This window comes from Panthera onca, chromosome B3, assembly GCF_046562875.1.
Source record: "Panthera onca isolate mPanOnc1 chromosome B3, mPanOnc1 haplotype 2, whole genome shotgun sequence".
In the NCBI taxonomy this organism is placed as follows: domain Eukaryota; kingdom Metazoa; phylum Chordata; class Mammalia; order Carnivora; family Felidae; genus Panthera; species Panthera onca.
In genome coordinates, this window is record NC_138344.1 from 115,419,475 (window position 1) to 115,431,796 (window position 12,322).

Sequence of the window (12,322 nt, forward strand, 5' to 3'; positions counted from 1 at the left end):
AAAAAAAAAAAAAAAATTCTGACCCAGAGGTTGGGGGGGTGGTGCATCTTCAATTTTAAAAGGTCCCTCGAGTGTATCCAGGGGCTGTTAGATTTAGGAGCGAGTACGCCGTTGTTTTTAATCCTGCAAGTGTGGGATGCTACAGATCTAAGCGGAAACAATTTGAGACTCATTAACTTTTAAGTGACTAACCCCATTAAAAGTCTAAACCCATTAAATAAATTCTTAGATGCCTCAGACAAAAATTTCACAAGACTGGAAATGTTTCTGGAGTGAGATATTAACAACATTAAAAGAAAGGGAATACCTCTTGGTCCCTGACTAAGGGTTTAGTGTCTGCATTCCAGGTAATCTGGGGTAGGAAGCAAGCCCATAGAGAGGGAATCATTCTGTGATAGGGGAAGCCATAGAAAGCCTCAGAAAGATTCTCAAGCTCCAGTGTGGCCCCTTAAAAAGCAAGAGGATGAGGGTATCTACAAGTAAGACACTGATGTGAAGAAGAGAACCCCCAAATACAAAGGAGCCCTATATACAGAGATGAAGTGTGGGTGTATATATCTTCTCCAAAACTTAGATACTATGAGAGCTCCCCCAGAATTTACAATCCAGGAGCAAAGGGGGAGGATCATGAATTTACAGGGATTTTTCACCTCATCTGCTGGGAATTCAAAATTTTTAAATCTAAGTAGGATAAAAATATACTGTATTGCTCTCTTACAGTTCAATTTTTGAACTGGGCTTTTATACCAGAGGTGGTATGTATATAAGTGTCCCAACAGAAGTATGCACTTGCACAGAACAGAGTTTTTTTAAACAATGGATTTTTCCAGGAGGAAATTTTCAGGAGAGACTGGTGGGGGTCCTGGTGGAGAGGGCATTCCAAAAAGAGGGAACATCGTGTCCAATAAACAGAAGTGTGAAACATCAAGCTTTTGGTTTTGCTGGTTTTGTTTTCTGGGGTTTTTATTAGGAGAAAAGGGGATTAGGAAAAAGAGCACCAGAACATGGGTGTGCAGATAATAAAACACATGGTAATCACGGTAAGTCAGACCTAGGAGATCAGCCTTTATCTTGTAGCTGGTGGGAGAAATGTGATTGGGCTCTATTTTAGAAAGATTATTCAAGGAGGATGAGTTGGAGGCATTTATAAGACTCAAAGCAGGGAGTCCATTTAGAAGAAGGTTGCAAACTAAATCATGTCTACGCTCATACAAAGGCAACAGTAGCTGAGGGGGAACGAAGGATTACAGATATTTAGGAGACAGAATGGGCAGGGAATCAATGACTAACAGATGAGCCTGATGAGGGAGAGAGAGAAAATAAAAATGATTCCCAAGATACTGATTTATAAGACTAGATGCCATTAATCGGATTAGGAATGACAAGGAACAAGTGAGTAGGTGAAAAAAGGGGTAATGATTTATTTTTGAACATGTCTATATCCATGTGCATGAAGTCTCTGCTGGACACTCTGTACTCTAGGGTTTCTCAGCCCTCGCACTGTTGACATTTTGGGCCAGAAAATTCTTTGCTGGAGATACAGAGAGCTGTCCCGTGCCTTATAGGATGCTTAGCAGTATCGCTGTCTTCTAGTTTTTCCCAGCTTCTCAGGCATCTCTTAGAAGCTTCAAAATGAAGGGGTTAGAGGCGCCTGGGTGGTTCAGTCGGTTAAGCATCTGACTTGGTTTCAGCTCAGGTCACCATCTCACAATTTCGAGTTCGAGCCCTGTATCAGGCTCCGTGCTGACAGTGTGGAGCCTGTTTGGGATTCTCTCTCTCCCCCTCTCTCTGTTCCTCCCTTACTCGTGCTGTCTCTGTCTCTCTCAAAATAAATAAATCAAACTTAAAAAAAAAATGAAGCAGTTGGAGGAAGCTCTGGGCTTTGAGCCCTCAGACCTACAGTCTACAACAAGACTGGAACTCTTCCATCCAGGCCAAGGGATGGCCTTTGGGCAGAGAGGGGGGTGGGGTGACGTGATCTGGTTCATTTCTTGGGACTGGGCGTGGGGGCTGCCTTATTCCTGACACTGTGCCCCACAAGTTCCTGGGCATGATTGCTCAATGGAAATGGATTTATGAAAAGTGACAAGAAAACTCCTTAAAATCTCTCTTGACCTTAGAACAATGTAGAACAACTTCCTTTATGCTATTGTTCTGGAAATGCACTGAATAAAAAGATACACACATGGTTATGTTTTGTGTGGTATCCTACCATGGAAAATACCAAAACCTGACGTGGGCAACAGCTCAAAAAAATCTGATTACTAAGAGTTCAATACTAGAATCCCAGAGAGAGAGCACAGATAAGCTTAGCACAGAAGAAATAGAATCCTTCCAAGAACCTCTCCTTGGATTTTTATTTCCATTGCAGGACAACAGCCATGTCTCCATGAGGTTGTATAGCACTAAACCTCATAAGACTCACGGAGCATCAAAAAGCAATAGCAAAGGTGGACTAAATTGATCAGACTCCAATATGGCATTCAAAGACTGCTAACAATCCTCACACCAATTGGGTCGAGTATGCCCCTGAAATGCTTGGCTAATTCTGGTGTAAAGCAAAGGAAGTATTCCAAGGAAGATCCTTGATTACTGAACACCGATTACGGATTACTGATATGGCAAGTAGGGCCCCAACAGTGATACTGAAAGTCAAATTGCTATATCTCAAGTGACTATCCCAGCAAATTTTGGGAAGGGGGTGGCTGTGGCAATAGCTTGGAAATCTGCTGGTAGATCTTGCTTATTCTTAGGGTCCTGCAAATAGAGGATTAGGTGGTTTCCCAAACAGGATGACAAGGGAGAAGAAAATAGCAATTCCTAGACCTTATTAGTAATAGAATTCTATTTTTTTTTAATTTTTTTTTTTTAACATTTATTTATTTTTGAGACAGAGAGAGACAGAGCATGAACGGGGGAGGGGCAGAGAGAGAGGGAGACACAGAACCGGAAGCAGGCTCCAGGCTCTGGGCCATCAGCCCAGAGCCCGACGCGGGGCTCGAACTCACGGACCGCGAGATCGTGACCTGAGCTGAAGTCGGGCGCTTAACCGACTGAGCCACCCAGGCGCCCCTTTTTTTTTTTTTTTTTAGTAATAGAATTCTTCATGGTATTCTCATCTTGTCTTTTTGATCTAGGCTATATCTGCACGTATGTCCCCATTTCTAGCCAATTACTTTTTTCTTCTCTTTTTTCATGATTCATGTCACCAAAGGTTTATCTAATTTGTATATATTTTAAAGAAAAACTTTTAGTTTTATGAACTTGTTCTATTGTATCTTTTTGTATTTCTCTTATTTTTGCTTGTGTTTTTATTCTTCCCTTCCTTCTATTTTCTTTGGTTTTACTCTGTTGATCTTTTCCTAATTTACTGAGATAAACATTTAGCTCATTAATTTTCAGCTTCTATTCATTTCTTAAATAAGCATGAAAGGCTATAAATTTTCCTTGGGGAAACATTTTCATTGTATACCTCAAGATGTGATGTATAGTGTTTTCATTATCATTTGCTGTAAGTGTTCATTAAGTTCTAATTCAATTTCTTCCTTGACATATGAGCTACTTATAAGTGTGTTTTTAACTTCCATATATATAGAATTTTTAACCTATCTTTTTGTTTTAACTTCTAACTTAATTGCATTATTCTCAGAGAACATGTTCTACATAATGCCTATTCTTTAATATTTGTTTAGATTTGCTTTATGCCTCATATGATCATGAGTGCTTAAGAGGAAATGTACCCTTTAAGTGTTGGACACAGAATCTGGAAGCATGAGATACCCCAGCCTCTCAAAATTGTCTTTCCTGGTCTCCATGGCACTACCTGCTTCTAGTATTCTGCTGCTTCTCAGACCATTTCTTTTCTTTTTCTTTTAATTTTTTTAAATGTTTTATTTGTTTTTGAGAGAGAGAGAGACAGACTGGGAGTGGGGGAGGGGCAGAGAGAGAGGGAGACACAGAATCTGAAGGAGGCTCCAGGCTCTGAACTGTCAGCACAGAGCCAGATGAGGGGCTCAAACCCACGAACCGTGAGATCATGACCTGAGCCAAAGTCAGACACTCAACCTATTGAGTCACCCAGGCGCCCTAGACCATTTCTTTTCTATCCCTTACATTGGGTTCTCTTCCTTTGTTTTACCCACAAAATTCTCGAATCCTTAGTTCCATGCCTCATCTTTTCTATCTTCTTGTTTTTTACTCTCCTCTCTAGAAGATCTAATTCTAGTAGCTGTGGCTTCAGCTACTGTCTATTATCAGGGTTTACAAAGTAGCCTAATCCAGACCTCTCTTCTGAGTTCCAGAAACGTATTTGCAATCTCCACCTGGACAGCTCCAACTTGCTGTTCTGTGTCCCAGGTGGCAAGATTTTCACCCTTGCCTGTATTCTTGCTCCTGGCCAAGAAGTCTTGCCTCCCCTCTTCCTTGCCACCTGTATCCAGTGTACCACCAAATCCTGTCCATTCTCCGCAGGCTCCTGTCCTGTATGAGGCTTCTCCTTGGCATCACCACTGCTGCTCTTCTAATTTCAACACCCCGTCTGTCTTGCCTGAACATTGTTGCTAGGGGAACTTTACCCTTAAAAGAGCTTTCTTGTTCTAGAATCTCTGACTCCCTATTTTTGGCCCAAAGGACACAAGTGGGCCCCAGTTTGCTTTACAGCTTTATCTCTCAACCCCAAACCACCACTCTACACACTGAACCCCTACAACACTGAGCTTCTCGTGGATTCCGGAACTGCACAGGATGTTTATGTCTTTGACCCCTTGGAAATGGTTCCATCTGGAAACTTTGTGGGTTTTTTACTTTGTTTGTTTGTTTGTTTGTTTGGTTGGTTGATTGGTTGGTTTGGTCTTGTTTTAGGTAGGCTCCACACCCAACGGGGCTAGAACTCACAACCCTAAGATTAAGAGTCATGAGGGGCACCTGGGTGACTCACTAGGTTAAGTGGCCAATTTTGGCTCAGGTCATGATCTCACATTTCATGAGTTCGAGCCCCATCTCGAGCTCTGTGCTGACAGTGCAGGGCCTGCTTGGGATTTTCTCTCTCTCCCTCTCTCTCCACTCCTCCCCTCCTCACTATCTCTCTTGCTCTCTCAAAATAAATAAATAAACTAAAAAAAAAAGAGTCACGTGCTCTATCGACTGAGACAGCCAGCTGCCCACCCCCCCCCCCCCCCGACCTGGAAACTTTGAATGCTATTTTCTCCCTTCCCTCACTCACACCCTAAGCCCAATATACAGGAGGGCAAATGTGTATGCACACACATGCATGCACACACACACACACACACACATACACACACACCTGGAAAAACCTCCTCATGTGTAAGCAAGATTAGAATGAAGAAGAAAGTTTTTTTAAGTTTCTTACTCTGCAGATGTTGACAATTAGGGACTAATGTGATTTTCGTTAGAGGAGAGTAGGTGAGTAGGGAGAAGGCAGGGAATGGTTAATAATACCTATATTGGCAAATAGTCCCCTTCTCTTCATTTTCTCTCTGCTGGCTTGTTAGGAAACTTTCTTAACTCCCCATGAAATGATAACACATTCATTTCCACTTCTCCTCAGACACCTAATTGCCTAGCCTTTTAGATGTTTGGATGACCCTGTCTCCCAATCCACTTTCATGTTACTTTCTCTTGGGATTGGTTGCCTGGTAACTCTGACACCAGGTTTGCCTTCCTAGTAATTATGCTCTTTGTATTCTCCAAAATTTATCTCCTGCTGAGTTTTTCCGTGGTTTACATCTTATTTATTCTAAATCTAAAATGTGTGGACATAAAAAAATAATTATATTTTCTCAGGGCCATGTACGGTGTATATTTATGTAATAAGCCTTACCAAATCCTCATTGGTAGGAAGAAAGTTTCTGGGATCATTTTCCATTTCCTGCCAGAGAAAGTGACCCTTTCCTTCACAGATCTTTGTCCTTGTGAGTATGGATTTATGTGGACCTGACATGTAATGTGAGCTAATTCTTTACTTTCCTGTGAGTGCTCAAGTATAAGATTCAATGTCCTTTCAAAGATCCAGATTAAAAGAAGATAAAAACTTGACTTAAAAACAGAAAAAAATGTTTCAAATAACAGAGTTTGTAATACGGCAACTTTTTTGTGTGTCACCAGTCCATGCCATGGGTTATTCCCAAATTATACACACAAAGAAGAGTAGCAATGCATATACCATTTGGATATACAGTATACCCATGTAAAATGTAAAACATATTGCATATGTGTGCTAACCTCCAGGGCTTTGTATCTTATTTTAGTTTGCTACTTTTTAATGATTAATAGAGGATTTATCTTCACAATAATACATATAGTCATCATGGCCAGGCTTACTATGAGGTGTTAAATATTTGATCCAATTTTCTTTCCTGAATAAGTTTTTCTTTCCTCTGTCAGTTTTGAAAACATAATACCAGAAGCAAAGGGGCCAAATTCCAAACTGAACTCCTAAGAGTGAGGTCTTGGGAGTGGATCTGAAATGGAATAGACATTTGCTGATCTTGTGTGGGTCTGATGAATTAAAGCAGGATCTTTGATGAGCCCTTGGTAGCTGGGGTTGTACCAGAACAGGTACTCCTGTTTAAGTCAGGATCTTAAGCCAACCACGACCTTGTGCCTTCCATGATTTCCCAAGATATGTCATATTCAGCTAGGTCGAGGATATCAGGTGCATGGCCAGGCATAACGGTTTGTTGGGACTTTGTATTTTAGTATGCCATACACTAACCTGAGAATATCTCTCGGTTTCACGGACAGATCACTCAAAGAAACAATTGGTCTTCCTAGTATTCATTCATCTATTCATTTTTATTTATCCATTCACTTGTCAGTAGTGGGTGGCATGGAATGACCTTGTGAACCAATATTGTAATACACAGAAAAGAGTGATGTAATAGATGTTATTATGGGTTTGTAGAAGACAACTCAATTATAAAGTTCCTGCTGAGCTGTAGAATAATGGGGGAATGTTTCTATTCTGTTCTTAACATGTTTAAAATTGTATTTTTAGATGAATAAGACATAGTTGTACACATCTATACACTCAAAGATGAAACAAGAAATTCACAATTAATTTTTGCTGCAAATTCTATTAGCCCTCTTGACAGAAAACTGTATTTACATACAAGAGTTGATCAGATCTAGATTAGAAATCACAATAAGATATGTGGCGTTTTGATATAAAATGGAAATAAATTTGACTTTGATGTGTAGTTAAAATTGAAATAAGTCAAATTTAAAATTAGAATGGATAAGTCGAAAATGGTATTAACATCACACTTGTGTGTAAAAATCCGTAAAAATACTTGTGTTTATACAGACACAGCAAACATAGGGAGAAAGAATTTACAAAGGTTGAGTCTTTAAATTACTTGATTATGTCAATGTTGCTTATTATTAATGCAAAGCACTAAAAATACGTGGCTGGACTCTAAGAATCCCCAAATTACAAAAGCTTGATCCTGGCTTAATAGTTCTTGCTAGAATTAAACTTACAATATCAATATCACATGACAGCTCAATATAATTTGTTCAACCATACTCCATAAAATATAGCTCTGGTAAATATCAAGGATGAATAAACTAGAATTGCTAGTTAAGCTAAAACATAACAAAGTTAAAATGCAACTGAATTGGAGGAAATGTTGACAAAAGTAGAAATAATAGTTAACATTTATGTATGAATTACTTACTATATATCAGGCAGAGTGCTGAGTGCTTAAAGATTGATGTGATTGGGACTCCCAACAACCTCATGCATAGTTACTATTAAATCTCCAACTCAAGAACCAAAGGGTAGAATGGTGGTCCCCAGGAACTGAGGGAAATGGGGAGATACTGGTCAAAGTATATAAACTTTCAGTTGTATAATGAATAAGTTCTGGGGATCTAATGTACAGCATGACGGTTATAGTTAATAATACTATATTATGTACTTGGAATTTGCTAAAAGAGTAGCTCTTAAATGTTTTCACTACACACACACACACACACGCACACAAAGGTAACTGTGAGGGGGCACCTGGGTGGCTCAGTTGGTTAAGTGTCCAACTCTTGATTTCAGCTCAGGTCATGATCCCAGGGTCATGGGATTGAGCCCCACGTCAGACTCCATGCCAATCATAGAACCTGCCTAAGATTCTCTCTCTCTCTCCCACTGGCCCTCTCCCCAGCTCTCTCTCTCTCTAAAAATTAAAAAAAAAAATTTAAACAAAGGTAACTGTGAGGTGATGGATGTGCTAACTTGATTGTGTAATCACTTCACAATGTATATATATGTTAAATCATCACATTATACAACACAGATATATGCAATTTCTATTTGTTGATCATGCCTCAATAAGGCTGGGAGGGAAAGGTTGCCAACTTGCATGTGAGAGAACAGCAGCTTAGGGAAGGTAAACAAGTCGCTCAAGTTCACAGTGATGAGTGGTGGAGCCCAAGCCTCCAGTACCCTTACACTTTCCCATTTTGTTCTTCTGCCTTTAATGTATTGAGCACAACAACTGAACTTTGAACTAGTATCAAAAGATGAGTATGATGGTTCCAAGAAGAGGAAAGAGAATGGGCACTTTGCTCTAAGTAGGGGAATAGCTGTAGTGGAAGGGATTTTGTTCAAAGGAGAGCAGGGATATTATGCCTTGAGCATACGATGTGATGATGTTGCAAAATGAGACCGCAAGAGATACTTGAGCCCCCTTTGTTCCAGATCTTATTTGCTTAGGTGTTTTGATTAGATCCTAAAGGCATCGGCTAGTCAATGGAGACTTGCATTTGATAATGGGAACTCAGATGTCAACGTGGAGGGTGAATTGAATGCATACTAAGCAACAGTTTCTAACAATCCAGACAAGAGGTGATGCCAGACTGAACTAAGGCAGGAGCTATGAAAGTAATAAAGATATGGGCCTTCAAGGGGTGAAAGAAATTTGCTCTCCTCTCCGAGGCCCAGAGGTGCAAGCACTTCAATAGATAATTTGGTATGTGCAAAAATGGGAATGGTCAGCGAAGGAATACTGTCCTGAGTTTTTCACACATCAGTAGTGTTTCCTGCTGTGGGTTCTTCTTTACCAATCCAGATGGGGAATCATCATTTGTGGACTTCAGAGGAAAAGGTAATTATAAAATTCATTAGGCTTCCCAAATAAAGAAGTGTAATGTCTTCCAAGAAAATAATTAAACTACCGTGGGCAAAGAGCCTCATCTGTGTGATTTAAAGCAATGTAGTGGGTCATTGTTTAGTGTCTCAAATCTAGTCTACATATAGCTCATTCATAATCATGCTCCATCTGGCCAAAATTAGTCACATTATTCTGTAAGCCAAACAAAAATATTAGTTTTGTTTTAGAGATTTCAATATTCTATCTAATGTAGTCTAATGTGTATCTGGATGATCCATTCTCCTCTCAATAAATTTGAATCTTGCTAGAGTGAAAAGAAAAAAAATAGAATCTATAGCATGTATAATAAGAAGCTCTTGTTTCAAAAGCCCAGAGCCCTTAATAGAAGGGGTTTGGGATGGAATATTCTTATACCTATTTAAAAGACAGGGAAGCCAAACAGATGTGGGCCAAGCTGCCAGGTGTTGAGGTGGTCAACTGGGATAACAAACTAAAATGAGAATAACAAGCAAACTTCTTTATTTACTTACCGCAATGGTGCAGGCAAGAGAGAAAAGAGAAAGGCACTGGCTCACTAGTGTTCCATTTTTCCCCCAGGGAATGACACCAGGCAAGGATCAAACAGAAGCACAGATGGGGGATATCATCTAACTGGAATCCTGAACAAAAAGCTCCTGTTTTTTTATGGACTTGTGGGGCCACAGGAAGTAAGAAGGGCGAAAGGGCTTAACGTGAAAAGATACTGAGTCAAAGTGGAGAAAACTGCCTTGGTCAAGGTCTTGATGGCAGTGCTTGAACAGTGTCTCAGCAAAAGTCCCCCATAAAGAGGCCTCCATAAAGAGGTTCCTAGGCTGGGAATGCAGATATGTGTATGAGCATGGCGGGCTCAAAAGGGGCCTGAGTCCTTGACTGCAACTCCCTCCAGATGCACTGGCTATGTACCAACTCTGGTGTGAGGAGGGCAGCTTCCACCATGAGGCCTGCCAGGCAAAGCCTTGTAATTGCCTGTGCCCAAAACTGACAGATTACACACAGGATTATTGTCCTGGAGCCACACTCCCCAACGTGAATCCAGGAGACTCCAGATCTGGTAGTCAATTGAGGTGGATTTAACTGTCCAGCATGCCAATCTGACAAAGCCATAAACTGTGAATAGAGGGCATAAAGGAAATTTTTTGGTAATGTCATTCAATTCCTAAGAGTTGGCAGTCTTGATTTTACATAAACTGAGAATCCCAAAACCAAAGATTAGACCTAGGGCTTAGAGAAAGAAGACTCTGGAATTTTTCTTCTTGTCCCAACTTCACTGGTTTCCCGTTTATCTGTGAAACCCAACTTTGAGAAGAGGAGGGAAAGGGAAAGGAGTGGTGCTCTGAAAAAAATTGACCTTCCTCAGTCCTGTGGGCACTCACTGTGTCAGTCTTCATCACAAAGTACACGTGAGCACATATTGTGTAATTTCAGAGCATTGGCAAGAGTCTCCCTATGTGGCCTGGATGCAACTTATATCTCAGATGTCTCTTAAATTTATTCCCTAATTTCCATTCTCACTGCCTTTCACTTTATTTTAGTTTATTGCTTATTGTAATAGACCTCTGACTACTGTGCCTGCTTTTGGTTAATTTTTCCCACTGGAATATCTAGTAAGCAATAAGGGACACAGAACTGAAGCCTCTTTGGACGTTATTTCTGTAGAGTTGGTAATTGAAGCCCATGGGAATGAACAAACTCTCCTGGACAGTGATGAAGGATTAAAAAACAACCACAAATCTCTTCCACTAATGAATTCGGGAAAGAGCGCACACCCATTTTTTTTTCACTTATTCAATAAATAATTATTAATAATTTTTAGTATTATGCTCTTTCTATACTCTAGGGATTAGGAAAATAATTGAAAGGCAATAGGGTGGAGTTTTCAGCAAAGGCTTCATATAGGAGATAATGTTTGAGTTGACATGAAAGATGAAATAGGGGGCGGTTTAGTTGGTTACATGTCTGACTCTTGATTTCAGCTCAGGTCAGGAGATCAGGTTGTGAGATCAAGCCCCGCCTAGGGCTCTGTGCTGGGTGTGGAGCTTGCTTGGAGTTCTCTCTCTCCCTCTCCCTCTGCCCCTCCCCTACTAGTACTAGCTCTCTCTCTTTCTCAAAAAAAAAAAAAAAAAAAAAAAAAAAAGAAATGGGGTGGGAAGAGGAGGAAAGAGGGGAGAAGTTAGGAGAAACAGAAAAATGTGGACATGAAGCATCCTCGCCTTTTCAAAGTTTTGCAAACATTTCCCTATGTCTGAATATTGGGAGTTAGGTGGATAATGAGTGAGATGAATAAATATAAGATACAGCAAGAGACAAATTTTACCCCGGTAACTGGTGGGCTTATATTCCATAAGTAATTTGGGCTTCATTCTGTAAGCAATGGGGGAACCACTGGAGAATTTTTTATTTAGAGTAATAAAAAGGTCAGATTTTGTTTTAGAAAGCCCAATCTGGCAATTATATGAAAAATAGGGTGAAGGATACAGTGACTGGAGACATTTCTGCCTATAGTCTAAGTGAAAGAATATGGCCCTGAATAGGGAAAATAGCAATGGAATTGAGAGGAAGGAATGGGTGTGATGGGCATCAAAAAAGTATAATTTAAAGGACTTAGTGACTGGATGGCTGTGTGAGTGGGAACTCCAAGGTGACTAACAGTTATTTGACTTGGGTGAATGGGTGAGTATCATTCATTTCTCCTTTGGGTCATTAAAATAACCTCCATATTGATCTTCAGTCTTTACTCTTTCCAGTTTATTCTTCACATTCCCATCAGAGTGATATTTCTAAAATACAATTATATATATATCCTATCACTTAAATTTTCTAGTCGCTACCTACGAGTCTGCGAAAGAAAATCTGTGCGACTTACTTTGGGTTTCTTGGCAGTTAGAGAACAGAACAGCCTCACTAAAAACACCTGTTTTTTATATCATACATTATAAGGACATAACACTTTACAATGATTCCAAGGATACCTTGGAAAGCAGTTCCCAAACCCATATGTATTTTGATTACTCTCTGGAAAGACTATGACAGATGGCTAAAATTCTGAGCCCCCATATTCTTGACAAGTTGTCTTCTACTGTCATAAAGTCTCAGACACACCAAAAAAAAAAAAAAAAAATTGCTTTTTATTACCAACTATAGATTTGGCCCCAAAC